The 14,743-nt window shown below is 38.1% G+C and overlaps 1 protein-coding gene across 3 annotated transcripts in view; it reads left to right on the top strand.

Moving 5' to 3' along the window:
- Positions 1-14,743, top strand: part of PKNOX1 (PBX/knotted 1 homeobox 1) — a 168,560-nt gene that overhangs the window by 70,826 nt on the left and 82,991 nt on the right. Inside the window, exon 2 of one of the 3 annotated variants that reach the window (XM_043992727.1) lies at positions 7,025-7,149. The exons of the other annotated variants lie outside the window; for them this stretch is intronic. The gene's annotated coding sequence lies outside the window, so the exon portion shown is untranslated. The remainder of the gene's footprint in view (positions 1-7,024; positions 7,150-14,743) is intronic. 3 annotated transcript variants of the gene reach the window in all.

The following is a 14,743-nucleotide window of genomic DNA, read 5'->3' as shown; positions in this document are numbered from 1 at the left end:
ACAATCTCAAGGCATCTCTGAAGAACTTTGGAATTGATTGCATGACATGGGAGATGCTGGCATAGGGCCATCAAGCATGGTTTGCCCTCATCAAAGAAGGTGCTATGTTCTTTGAGCAAAGCAGACTCGACATAGCTCAAAAGAAACGTGAGATGCACAAGTTTAGAGAATCTGCCCCAAATGTTCACATGGACTATTTGTGCCCAACCTGTAATAGAGAATCCCAAGCTCATATTGGTCTGATAAGCCACAGTCAAGACATACTGTAACTTGACTCTAACATAGTAATGACATTTTGGTTCTCTTCCAGAACAAAGGATGACAACCAACCAACATATCTATCTCTAAGTAAGCTCCTGGCCTCTTTATGGTTGAGACAAATTTTAGTTTAATGGAAACATTTGGGTAATGCAATAGCAAATTATAATATCTGTGGAGAGACACCAAGAAAGGAAGTTGGGGAAAGAGCATAACTTTTCTTGAGACTTACCTCATCCTGGATCCTCCTCTATAATGTCAATATATATAATGTCAAGGATTTTCCTCATATCTCTCTCAGCTAATCCAATATATGTTTTGAACCAAGATGTTCAAAATCTTCCCCAGATTTGGGGGGGGGGGGCGGCACAGGGCAATGAGGGTTAAGTGACTTGCTAGTGTCAAATGTCTGAGACCGGATTGGAACTCAGTTCGTCCTGAATCCAAGGCCGGTGTTTTATCCACTGCACCACCTAGCTACCCCCAAGTATGCCATTCTTTTTACAAAACACTTCTGATTCCAGGCATTTTCATTGACTGCACCCCCCCCACACACCCCCAAGCTTGGAATTCTCTCACTCCTAATCTCTACCTCCTGGTTTGCCTTGCCTTAAAGCCCAAGTCAAAATCCCACTTTCTCCAGGAAGAGTTTCCTAATCCTCCTTTTTTTGGTTTGTTTTTTGTTTTTTGTGGGGCAATGAGGGTTAAGTGACTTGCCCAGGGTCACACAGCTAGTGTCGAGCATCTGAGGCTAGATTTGAACCCAGGTCCTCCTGAATCCTCCTTAATGCTAGTGCCTTCTCTCTCTTGATTATCTCCACTTCATTCTCTACATAGATTTTATTTTACAAAGTTATTTGCTTGATGTCCCCCACTTTAGACTGTGAGCTCCTCAAGGGCAAGAGTGGTCTTTTGCTATTCTTTGTATCCCCATATTTTGCATAGTGCTTAATAAATGCTTGTTTACTCACAGTGGTTGCTATGGTTAAAGTGTAAGGGTACACATTTGGCTTTGATGCCTACTTTAGCTACACTCTTTGCGATTAACACAATCACAATTGAGTATGAACAATGTAGAAATAGATTATTTTTCTCAGTAATTCTTGACCAGAAGACTGTCATTTACCTTATGAGATAACATATTTGAAGCTCTCTGCTCACTTGTATTGATGGTTGCTAAACTGTGTGATTCTAAAATTTATATTGGTGGCTGCTAAATTGTGTATGATTCTAATAACTTTGTTCTTGAACTCTTTCTGGCAATTTGCAGTATTTCACAGGTTTTCCCATGAGGAGCAAGTAAAACAATTGGTGGAGGTTTTGTGGCATGCCCTGTGTAATTTAAAATTCTAAATGTGGGTTCTAATCTGTTCCCCCAGTTTTGGGGAAAACTGACTAAAATCACTGATAAAGTGAGTTTAGATTTTTAAGGGTTTATTGAAATATAGAAAGAGAAAGATTGAGAACAGAATTCTTACAACCTCACAATCCTATCTTTCCTCAGCTCCTCTCCATTGTTCTCTGCCGTCACCACCAAGTCAGGAACCAAAAAAACAGCACTCTTAGCTCAGGCTCCCCTTTCCTCCTTCCTGTCCCCTCCCAGAATGGGGAGGTTCTTCAAGCTAGTTGGTTGATTGGGCCGGAAGTTGAAAGCTTTTTTAGATTCTGAGAACCATGGTTTCTTAAGTACTCTCAAGTACCAGCCAGATGTGCTTAGAATCTAGTCAACTACTAATCCAGTCAAATCAGCCAGTAATCCACTCAGGTGGGCTCCTGAGTATCTGCCAAATCTCATCTATCACATTCCACTATCTTGGCAGCCCCAAGGCAACAAATATTTTATAGGATCCTTGGGCATCTAAGCCATTGGTTTCTATAGTGGAATGCATGCCCTTCAAGATGTTGTAGATATGTAGAAAAAATATTAGAAATAAAGAAAATAGCGTAACCACTGTTTTTGTCTGTTCCTGTCCTTTCCTGTGCAGACCATATAGAGTAGCTAGATCTATGTGTACCACCTTGGGTATGCATAAACTCAGCCTAACATGCCCCTTTCCTCTCACTCTTGTTACATGAAACTACAGTAACATTGCACTGTTATATCTTTATTCTTTCACTTCTTCTGCATATTGAACCCAGGGGGCTCAGGCTGCATCCAGTATAGACAGGCCCTGTTTTCTTAGGAATGGGGATGCTTGCTATCCAACCAGACTTTTTCTTGTGAGTTGTCCAGGTTCTGTAGTGTAGGAATAGGAATAGGAGTGGAAGCAAGCAGCACTAGCTAGGAAAAGATGCCAGGGGCTTAAGTAGCTAAACCCAGAATTCTGTGCATCTAAGATTCATCTCCTACCCAGATACTCCCTTGTTCCCAAATAGCCATGAAGTAGTTTGGTTGAAAATGAAAAAGGCTTTCCAGGGCCCACCCAATCATCTTGCTATCTACTTTGCAATCAAATTTGTCATCTTACCTGTAACAGCTGCCCCCTGGACCTGGCACCTACCCTTGAGAGACCATCTCTTTCTTCTCTCCTTTAGCTCCCTCATCAGGGAAGTTGGAAGCTTACTTGACAGATTTCAACCAAAACTTATGCATATCTTCTACAAGTTTGGATTGGGAAATGAATATCATGATTTAGCAGATGGCAACTATTGATCCCCTTCTTCTACTTGGATTTACATGTCTTTACAAGGCATTTTAAAGAAGAAAAAAGCTATGACAGTCCTTAAGACCAAGTATTAAATTAACCAAACTTAGGGGCAAACTTTCAGATCATTATATCACTGAGTATTAAACCAAGATTTTGAAAAATAATGCCTGTTCTAACACATAAAATTTTCTGTACCTTTAATTTTATTATGTTTATGGTTTTTATGTACATAGTATATTCCTACAGTAATATATGTGTATAATTTATAGATAAATACACATATATTGGTCATGCGCTTTTTGGTGTTTTTTTTTTTTTTCACTATTGGGATACATGATCAAAAAGTTTGGTGGCCACTGATCTAAACTTGCAGTGCTCATGATGAGCTTAAGCAAAAAGACTACCATGAAGCTTTTGAGCCAAGGTATGTTATAGAAGGTAAAGATGTAGAAAAATTCTACAGAGACGTTTAGAATCACCGATTTTCATAGTTGGTAAGGATCTTGGAGGTGATCTATTTCAACCTATATCTGAAAAAGGGTCATCTAGCCTTCCTCTAATAAAGAGGAACCATTACTTTTTTTTGACAGCTTTGTTAGGGAATTCTATCCATTGCTCCTACAGGGGTTTGATAAGGGTAAAATTCTAGCTAGTCTGTCTAAAATATCTAATGAGTGGTCGCCAATAAATTATAAGCTTTAGCAAGAGTTAGGCTTTTTAGCATTTATTAAGGAGAATAAGATCTTGGTAAAGAGAGAAGAAAAGGCCTAGATTCCTATCTATTAAAGGAAGACCGCATTTCTAGTTCCCTTCTCCACCAGCGTCCTCAGGAAAAAAGACCCAGTCAGAGCGCCAGGCTCCCCAATTCTTCCTCCCACAAACAAATGTCACTTCCTGACGCCAAAGAAAAGACTCCTGGTCTTGCCCTCAAAGACCTTCGCTTTATGGCAGAACTTTCCTATAGTAAGTCTCCAGTAGGTGGTGTCATTCCAATCATTACAGGTTCTGTCAGGCTAAACAAAACAGGTTTATTTTGTCTTGCACATGATAGCACCTCAAATACTTGATGACTGCTATTCTTTCTCCTCTGTTTCCCTTTCTTCTAGATAAAAATACTTAGATCTTTCAACTGTTGTTATGGCATGATCTCAAGGTCCCTCACCATTTTGAGTACGTTTTCTCAATATTGTCTAGTTTTGATATCTTTCTTAAAACTGGAGTTAAGACCATAACACAATATTCTCAGTGACTAGGGTAAAGTACAGTAAGTGGAGTTATCCTTTCTCTCATTCTGGATACTATATTTCTCTTAATGCAGATAACTTAAATTTTGTTTTTTTTTAACCTGGCATGTTGCATTATTGACTGACATTGACTTGGTAGTACCTCAAATTCCTGGGTCTTTTTCAGATAAATTATTGTGTAGAGAAAGGAGCATTTATATAGTGCCTATTATGTGCCAGGAACAGTGCTAATAGCTTTAAATTATTTCATTTGATCCAATGAAATAAGATATAGCCACCTCCAAATTTGTCCTTGGAATTTATTTTATTTTTGCCCAAGTATATGACTTTACATTTATAAAATATCATCTTTTTAGACTTCGTCCAACACTCTAAAATGAGGTGAATTTTTTTTTTTTGGATTCTGACACCATCATCTAATGTATCACTTTCAGTTTTTTGTAATTATCACATTTAATAAATTCATTATCTGTTTTTTTCATATCATCATGAAAATGTTAAATGGTACAAGACAAAGTGCAGAATCATGGGGTGTTACACTGAGTCCTCTTTCCAAGTTGGTATTGAACTATTTAGTGACATTTTGAGGGACAAGGGTGGAAGGATCTGGCTTCAAACAGTTCTGAGTTATGACTAGCCACATTTTCATCTCTCCACAAGAATAACTTAGGAGATTTCTTCAAGTTTTTTGATAAAACCCAGGCAAAAAATTGTCTACAGTATTGCCCTGGTATGAGTCAAATAACATTGTTTTAAGAAAAGCAATGTTAATCTGAATAACTCAACAAGACCCTCTAACTCTCATGACTTCAGTAATATTGGTGGGCAAGCATAGTACAGTCCAGTGAAAAAGATGTTAGAAAATAAGGGAAACTTTGGTGTGATACAAATAAGCTAGATCATACTTAAGAGCACTAATAGATGATACTGGAAAGAAGACAAAAAAAAAAAAAGCAAGAGATGCTTGCATTTCCATAGTGATTTATTTTTAACTTCAATGATTGTGTGAAACTATCATATTTGTATTCATACTTTTTTCTTTTGTATACTCTATAAGGAAGGGAAAATAAATCATAGTTAAGAAAATGAAGGTAAGAGAAGCATCTAGACCCAGTCAAGTACACACAATGAATGTTTACTAGAAGTGATACAATTTTTAAAAGATTAAGCTTGATTTTCTTTTTAAAAAATATTAAACCATATTTGTTCATAGGAGTTTAGAGAAATATATGTAGTATTAATTGTTCTTTGAATGTTTATAGAAGTCATCTGTAAACCCATCCTGTCCTAGGGTTGGTGTTTTTGTTTTTGTTTTTTAGTTAGTTTCTTTGGAAGTTCATTTATACATTATTTTTGTTTGAGTTTGAGCAACTTAAATTTCCTACTTCTTGTTATGATATTCTGGGTATTTTATATTTTTATAAAATTCTTTCATTTCATTTAGGTTATCAGCCCTTTGGCATAATTCCAAATTCTGCATTTGTTTACGAAGTTTTCATGCTATAACACACAGTAGATTTTCATGAGTGTCATGTATTGTTGAGAAATATGTACATTCCTTTTTATTCCCATTCACTAATTACCAGCAATGTATTATATCTAACTCTTCTAAAATTCTATTTTTTTTTTTTTTTTTTTTTGGTGAGGCAATTGGGGTTAAGTGACTTGCCCAGGGTCACACAGCTAGTAAGTGTTAAGTGTCTTAGGCCGGCTTTGAACTCAGGTACTCCTGACTCCAGGGTTAGTGCTCTATCTACTGCGCCACCTAGCTGCCCCCTAAAATTCTATTAAAAGCTGTTTTTCCTTTCTTATCTTTTTGTTGCATTTTTCTAGTCCTGAAAGAGGCATATTGAGATCATCAGCTATTTTAATTTTGTTGAATACATGTCTCTATAATTTGGTCAGTTTGGTAGGTGCTCTACCATATTATATAATGTATAAAATATTGATTTTTCTTTATAGTGCTTAATTTCTTTTTTAACTATGTCCTTTTTTTTTTTTTTTTTAGTGAGGCAATTGGGGTTAAGTGACTTGCCCAGGGTCACACAGTTAGTAAATGTTAAGTGTCTGAGGCCAGATTTGAACTCAGGTACTCCTGAATCCAGGGCCGGTGCTTTATCCACTGCGCCACCTAGCTGCCCCAACTATGTCCCTTTTTAGTTCCCTTATCTGTATTCTTGTATTTCTCACCATAATACTCTCTTTTACTCCACCCCCCTATATCTTTGCCTTGCCCCTTTTTATAGAGACAGACAGTGGTGAAAGAAAAAGGAATGTGATTAACTTTAGAAATCTACAATTAAAGCGTTCTGATCCCATTTTGGGCCACCTGCTCTCTTCAACTTGTTTTGACCCTCTTGACACTGTCTCTTATACTTTCTCTTCTTTTCATCAATCCACTAAAGTTAAACTTTTCCATATTATTATGCTTTCTCTGACTACCCTGTCTGTCCCTGTGTGTTTCCATGTTGGGTTTAATGCATTTCTACATCCAATTCTGTTTCTCTATCTAACCCTCTTTTACCTGATTCAGGTAAGACTGAGATTCATGAGATTCCCTCCCCTTCCCCCTTCTTCCTGGTTTGCATACTCTTCTCTTGCCTCCTAACTATGTAAAACTGTTAAGTACCGCCCCTCCCCTTCTTCCTCATTTCTTCCCTAAACTATTCCTTATTTCTTCCATTTTCTTTTTTTTCTTAAAATTTATAATCTAGAAAAGAACCACCCCTAGGCTCTGTGTTCTTTTTAATTTAATCTCTCTGTGACCCTAAAGATAATTGGGATTTTGAAAAGACACTTGTATTTTCTGTATTAGAATATAAACATTTCATCATTTAGCTCCTTCTAATTGTTTGAATGTGTTTGCTGTTCTAGGTTTCCTGTGTTTGCATTTGAAAGATTCTACTCAGCTTAAGGCTTCTCATCAGGAGTGCTTCAAAGTCCTCTGTTCTGCTAGAGGTCCATTTTTTTACTTTGTATGATTAGCTATATTTTGTAGGGTAAGTTATTCTTGACTTTAAGCCTTTTTCCTTTTCCTTTTAGTGTATGATATTCTAAAATTTTCTCTCATATAATAGCTGCAGCATATTCTTTGTGATCCTCCCTGTGTTCCTTGGTACTTGAACCCTTTGTTACTGGCTTTTTGCAGTATCTTTTCTTTTACTTGGTGTCTCTGGATTTTGGTCAGTATGTGCCATACACTGTGCTAAGTACTGGGGAAACAAAGAAAGGCAAAAGATAGTCCTTTCTCTCAAGGAACTCACAGTCTAATAGGGTAGATGATTTGTAAACAACTATGTATGAACTATATGCAAGATAGATTGGAAATAATTCACAAGGGCAAGGCACTTAGCATTAAGGGGGGATCAGGAAATGCTACTTGTGCTCTGTGGGATTTTAACTGGGACTTAAAGGAAGCTAGGGGAGCCAGGAGGAAGAGATGAGGATTGAGAGCATTCTGGTCATGAAGAACAGCTAGTGAAAATGGCTAGAGTCAGAAGATAGAGTGTCTGGATTGAAGAATACATGATGGGGTATAAGGTCTAAGAAGACTGGAATAATTGAAAACCACCAGGTTATGAAGGACTTTACCAAACAGGAGGTTTTGTATTTGATCTTGGAGGTGATAGGAAGTCACTGGAATTGATTATGTGGTGACGTGGTCAGACCTGAATTTTTTGAAGATTATTTTGGCAGTTATGGGGAAGATCAACTGGAGTGGGGAGAGACTTGTGAAAAGTTGGCTAAAACAGTCATAGGCTATTGCAAAGGTCCAAGTGTGATATGAGGGTCTGCACCAAAGAGGTGTCAGAGGAGTGAAAGGGAAGATAATATAAAGGTACAATTAATAGGCCTTGGCAACAGATTGTATATGGAAGATGAGAGAGTGACGAGTTCAAGATGATACCTAGATTATGAGTCTGGGTGACTCATGACAGTAATAGGAAAGTTAGGAAGAGGGAGTGAATTTTTTTGGGGGGGGGCAAAGATAATAAGTCGAATTTTGGACATGTTGAGTTTAAGATATCTATAAGACATTCAGTTTGCTTTAAAAAAAATTTTTTTTGGTGGGGCAATGAGGATTAAGTGACTTGCCTGGGGTCACACAGCTAGTAAGTAGTACATTCAATTTGAAGTGTGTCTTAAGTAGTTGGAAATGAGAGCATGGAAGTCATTAGAGAAGTTAGAGATGGATAAATAGATTTGAGAATGATCAAAATAGAGATGATGATTAAATCCATGGGAGCTGATAGGATTACCATGTGCAGTGGTGTAGAGAGGAAGAGAAGAAGGCCCAGGGTGGAGCCCTTTGGCACACCTAATGTTAGAGAGCATGACCTGGATGAAGTTGTAGCAAAGGAGGCTGAGAAGGAACAGTCAAGTAGGGGAAGAAAAAACAAACTAGGCAAGAATGGTGTCCTGAAAACCTAGAAGGAAGAGGGTGAGCAGCAGAGTCAAAAGCTGCAGGGAGGACATAAAGGATGGGGATTGAGAAAAAGCCATTGCATTTGGCAATTAAAAGATTATTAGTAACTTTGGAAAGAGCAGTTTTGGTTGAATTATGGCATCAGAAGCCAGGCTGCAGAGAGTGAAGAGTGTGAGAAGAAAGGACATGGAAACACTCTCTGACCTTCTCAAGGGGTTTAGCTACAAAAGGGAAGAGATATAATAGCTAGCAGAGATGGATGGATCAAGTGAGAATTCTTTGAAGATGAGGAGCACAGCCATATTTGTAGGAAGTAGGGAAGCAGCCAGTAGTCATGAAGAAATTGAATTTAGGTGAAAGAATGAGGATGATATGGGGGCTGTCTGCAGCAGGCACAAGGATGGAAGGAAACAAACATTTATTAAATGTGGCAGGAACTATGCTAGGTGCTTTACAAGTATTATTTCATTTGATATTCAAAACAAGCCTGGGAAGTAGGAGTTATTATTTTCCCCATTATACAGTTGTAGAAACTGAGGTAGACAGGTTAAGTGACATGCCTATAGTCACACAGCTCTAAATATTTGAGGGTCTATCTACTGAGCCACCTTGCTCCCTCTAGATCAAATGGAACTGATCAGTTATGCATGTGGAAGGGTTTCCCTTGGCAAGGAGAAGGGAAGCTCATTATGTGAGACAGGAGTGAAGGAGGAGGTGGTAGCAGAACATAAGGCCATCTGAGTGATATGTGATATGAAGAAAGAGGTCTTGGCAAATGGCCTTATATTTTGGTGAGATGAAGGGCGAAAAATGTCTGGAAGAGGTGCTTTGATGAGTAGGATAATGAGTTTATTAGGGAGGTGTCAAAGGTTTGCTTTGTGTAAGTGAGGATTCAGTTGAAATTATTTAACATAAATTTGTAGTGGACCCAGTCAACATTATTTCATGATTTTCTCCAGCTTCATTCAGCAGCACATGTCTGTGAATAAAGACAGCAGATGGGGAGAATGATCCATGCTGAGACTTGGGAGGGCAAGATCTATGATACAATAAGAGGCAAGGGAATCGAGAACAGTGTAGAGTTGAACTAATTCACCAAGGGGTCAAGATGGTTATGGGAGGAGAGTATGGTAAGGGAGATGGCCTGGAAAAGTATTAAAGGGCCAAAAGAATGGAGGTTACAGTATGGATGAAGAACACAGTTTCAGGTTTTTTGTTGTTGTTGGTTTTTTTTTAGTGAGGCAATTGAGGTTAAGTGACTTGTCCAGGGTCACACAGCTAGTAAGTGTTAAATGTCTGAGGCCAGATTTGAACCCAGGTACTCCTGACTCCAGGGCCGGTGCTCTATCCACTGCGCCACCTAGCTGCCCCAGTTTCAGGTTTTAAGGCAAATGGAGAAATGGAATGAAAATAGACTGTGATCAGATGAGAGAATTCCAGAGTTCATGAACATGGACTTTGTGCATTTTAGAATGATTTCAAGATCAAGAATATGACCAACTCTGTGTGTGGCTGAGGTGGGATAGAGGAAGCAGAGTTTGTGAATTGAGCAAGTTCAGAACCTAGGATGATTGAGGGAAGATCAGTATGTATTTTGAAGTCCTCTAGTATGAAGGCAGGAGTTGTGGAGGAAAGACTATGAGCCAGGCACTGAATGAACTGTTTGAGGAAAGAAGAGGACTGTCCTGAGTGTTGGTAGACAACAGCTACCAGGATTTTGATGAGGTGGTAGGTATGGATTGAGTGAAATCTCAAGTATCATCTCCTGCATGAGGCCTTAGTGTCTTCTCCGTTCAAAATTTCGTTGGCTATGACATTTGTGTATGCTTTCACTTTGGAGTTTCCTTCAGGAGGTAATGAATGAAATCCAGTGGTTAGGACTAGGCCCCAGCCTCTCCCAAGGTCTTTACATCACCATCATAAAAAGAAGTCCAAATCTTTCGTTTTCCAAGTAAGGAAACTGAGATGCAGATAAGTATAGAATAATAGATTTAGAGCCCATTTAGATTCTTATCTTCATTTTATGGATTAGAAAATGGAGGCTGAGAGATTATAATGGGTAAAGTTTTTCAGTCTACAAGTATTTATAGCTATTTCCCGGTTAGTAAGCATTAGGAATCCTGTGAAGTATTTGCATTATTTGAATTTGCACTGCACATTTCCATTGAGCTGAAACCAGTTATTATATTTTGTGCATTTATAATTTCAAATAGTGTGAATTCAAATACACATGTGTATTTAAATATATGTGTATCTGTATGTATATGCAGGGTAGCTAGGTGGTGCAGTAGATAGAGTGCAGGCCTGAAGTCAGGAAGACTCATCTTCCTGAGTTCAAATCCTTTGCCTTCCCCCTACTTTGATCTATTCATACCTACCTCTCCTATATCTCTCTTCTCTTTTGTGTTCAAACTTCTTGAAAAAGCTGTCTACAGTTGGTGCCTTCATTTACTTTCTTTTTACTTTATTCTTAACTCTCTGCAGTCTGGTGTCTGACCTCAAAATTCAACCAAAACTACACTCCCCAAAGTCATTAATAATCTCTTAATTGCCAAATCTAATGGCCTTTTTACAAGCCTCATTCTTCTTGACCTCTCTGAAGCCTTTGACAATATCAACCACTTTTTTTGATACTCTGGAGTCTCTACGTTCTCAGGACAATACTCCATCCTTGCATGCCCTACCTGTTAAGCTGTTCTTTCTCAGTCTCACTTGCTGAAACTTCATCCAGGTCATGGCCACTCACCTTGGGTATCCCACAGGACTCTGTTCTGGGCCCTCTTCTCTTCTCCCTCTATACTGTTTCACTTGGTGATCTTATCAGCTTCATGAATTCTATTGTCATCTCTATGCTGATGATTTGAAATCTATTCATTCAGCCCTAACCTCTCTCCTAGCCTCCAGACACACATTTCCAACTAGATGTGCTGTAGACATCTTAAACTCATGTGCCCCAAACTTAACTCTTTATCTTTGCTCCTCAAACCTTTTCTCCTTCTCTATTCCTGCTGAGGATACCACCATACTCTCAGTTACCTAGGCTCACAACCTAGGTATCTTCTTTGATCTCTCTCTCTCTCTCTCTCTCTCTCTCTCTCTCTGTATGTGTATGTGTGTGTGTGTGTGTGTGTGTGTGTGTGTGTTTATCTGTTTCTGTCTCTGCATCTCTCTGTCACTGTCACTTCCTCCTTTCCTCTCTCTCTCCTTCCATATCCAATCTGAAGTAAAGGCCTGTTGATTTTACCTTCATAATATATCTCATATACATCCCCTCCTCTCCTCTGACATTGCCACCACTGTGGTACAGATCTTCATTATCTCATGTCCAGACTACTATAATACCCCACTAGTTAGTTTCCCTATCTCAAGTTTCTCCCTATTCTGTTCCATCCTTTATTTAGCTGCCAAGATAATTTTCCGAAAGCATGGTTCTGACCATGTCATCCCCTACACAGTCAACTCCAGTGACTTTGTTACTTCCAGGATCAAATATAAAATCTTCTATTTTGTGTTCATAGGCAGCTAGGTGGCACAGTGGATAGACACTAGCTATATGACTGTGGGCAAGTCACTTAACCCTGTTGTTTGCCTTAGTTTCCTCATCTGTAAAATGAGGTGGAGAAGGAAATGGCAAACCTCTCCAATATCTTCACCAAGAAAACCCCCAAAGGGGTCATGGAGTCGTCAGGCATGACTGAAAAATGACTTAACAACAACAGTAAAAGCAACCACATAAAAGAATATGCCAAGTCACTACTAATAACAATATAAATCAAAACAACACTGAGGTTTCACTTCATGAAGCAAATTGGCAAAGATGCAAGATGGAAATAATTGACATTGAAGGGGTGTGGGGAAGCTAGGCACACTGGTACTTTGTTGGGGGGAGCATGTTTTCTTAATATTTGTATACTCTATTTTATTGGTTTATTTGGCCCATTTATGTTGTTTTTTTTTATCTTTTTTTTTTTTCATTTTTTTTCAGTGAGGCAATTGGGGTTAAGTGACTTGCCCAGGGTCACACAGCTAGTAATTGTTAAGTGTCTGAGGCCGGATTTGAACTCAGGTACTCCTGACTCCAGGGCCGATGCTCTATCCACTGCGCCACCTAGCTGCCCCCCCATTTATGTTTAAAGCCATGAAAGTTAAGTTTATTTTCCTCTATTTGTCTCTGTTATTGCTGTTTTACATATATTTTTTAAGTTTTTACTTTCACTTTTATTACTTTGTCCTTACGATTAATTTTGCTTAAATGACTTTAATGCAAGCCTAATCCAGTAGGCTCTTACTCTTTCTCAATCTTTAATCCCAGTTGTGTCAATTATTTTCTTAATTTGTAATTTTCCTTCTTTTATGTAATTATATTTTCCTCATTCTTTACCCTCCCCTTCTTAGTTAAGTGAACTAATGCCCTTTCTTCCTCTCCCCAACTTTTTCTATTTTTTATGATTTGTAGTTTTTTCTAAGAAGACTTCCTTTAATTTGTTTTTTACCTTTAATTCTCTTCCTTTCTATTTTGAAATTTTATTCTCTGATTTGTGGTTTATTATTTCTTTAATCTTTTTGTGATCCTCATGGAGTTAAATTTTCTTAAGGTACTGGGTTTGAGTTCCCTTTTGAATTCCTTGTAAGACAAGGTTCTTTGTTATTGCCTTTCTGTATCTTGTCACATTATCCTTTTTTCCTGCTGTGCCTCACTCTTAGACACCTCGATTTGTGAGAGAAGTAAAAACGTTGATCAAAGCAGTACATGATGGTAGAAATTAATCTCGTATTGCAAATCATGGAATCTAGTTCTCCCCTCTCCCCTCTCCATTTTTATTTTTCTTCTTTTATAGATCCATGCCTCTAAATCCTATCCTTCTGATTACCAAATATCCCTAAGAGTTCACATTTCCCTTCTCCTCAGGTGGGATTATTGTCCATGGAGATAAACCACTTTCCATGTAGTTCTTCCTTCCAAATGATCTTTAATTAACTTTATTATGTTTATCCTGTATATAATTGTATGTGACCTTGTCTCCTCTATTAGAATGTAAGCTTGGGGGCAGCTAGGTTGTGTAGTGGATAAAACATCGGCCCTGGATTCAGGAAGACTTGAGTTCAAATCCAGCCTCAGACACTTGACACTTACTAGCTGTGTGACCCTGGGCAAGTCATTTAACCCTCATTGCCCCACCCAAAAAAAAGAAAAAAAAGAATGTAAGCTTCTTGAGATTTTCCATTGTATTTGTATCCCATCATGTACCGTAGTATGTGGCACATAGTAGGAACTTAATGAATAATTGTTGATTTATTAAATTCTTCCTAAGGAAAAATCCATATCTCCTATTTTAGCTATTTACCTTTTCCTCATGAGAGTGCTTTTCAGTAGGATCCATTCCTTCTTTTGGGTTGAGACCCTACTCTCTCATCCTTAGTCCTTATTTATTTTTTTTTTCAGAAGTTCATAGCACTTTTACCATATTTCCCCTGGTATGATAGTATTTTGGTTTTGGTTTGGGGGTTTATTTTTTCTTTTTTTGGTTTTGAGTAGTCATATTCTTCAGGGAAGTCTATGATCCTTAAGTTGTCTCATAAATCCTGTCTTTAAGGTCTGTGGCTTTGGTTTTTATAGATCACGTGTTCTTTTTTTCCTTCTGTTTCCCCAACTTTATTTTTTTCTACTTCAATTTTCTTTTCTTTTTACTCATTTATTTATTTATTTTGTTGGGGCGATGAGGGTCAAGTGACTTGCCCAAGGTCACACAGCTATTAAGTGTCAAATATTTGAGGCCAATTTTGAACTCAGCTCCTCCTGAATCCAAGGCCAGTGCTTTATCTACTGCGCCATCTAGCTGCCCCCTATTTTATTTTCAATATCGTATTCTCTTCCTTTTAATTTCCTCCTACCCCACCCTTTTAGAAAGTCTATAAAATCCATTACAGATGTATGTAGTTAAGCAAAATAAATTACTTCATTGACATGTCTACCAAAACAAAATGCTTCATTGTGTACTCTGAGGTGATCTCACCTCTATCTGGAGGTGGATAGCATGTTTAATCATCAGTCTTTTGGAATCGTGATTGGTTATTGTGTTGATCAGAATTCCTAATTCTTTCACAGTTGTCTCTTCCATTATTGTTGCTGTTGCATACATTGTTCTCCTGGTTTTCCTTACTTCATT

The sequence above is a fragment of the Dromiciops gliroides genome, chromosome 3, assembly GCF_019393635.1.
Source record: "Dromiciops gliroides isolate mDroGli1 chromosome 3, mDroGli1.pri, whole genome shotgun sequence".
Taxonomy (NCBI): Eukaryota; Metazoa; Chordata; class Mammalia; order Microbiotheria; family Microbiotheriidae; genus Dromiciops; species Dromiciops gliroides.
Note: the sequence above shows the minus strand (reverse complement) of the source record. Positions and strands in the feature narration are given on the sequence as shown.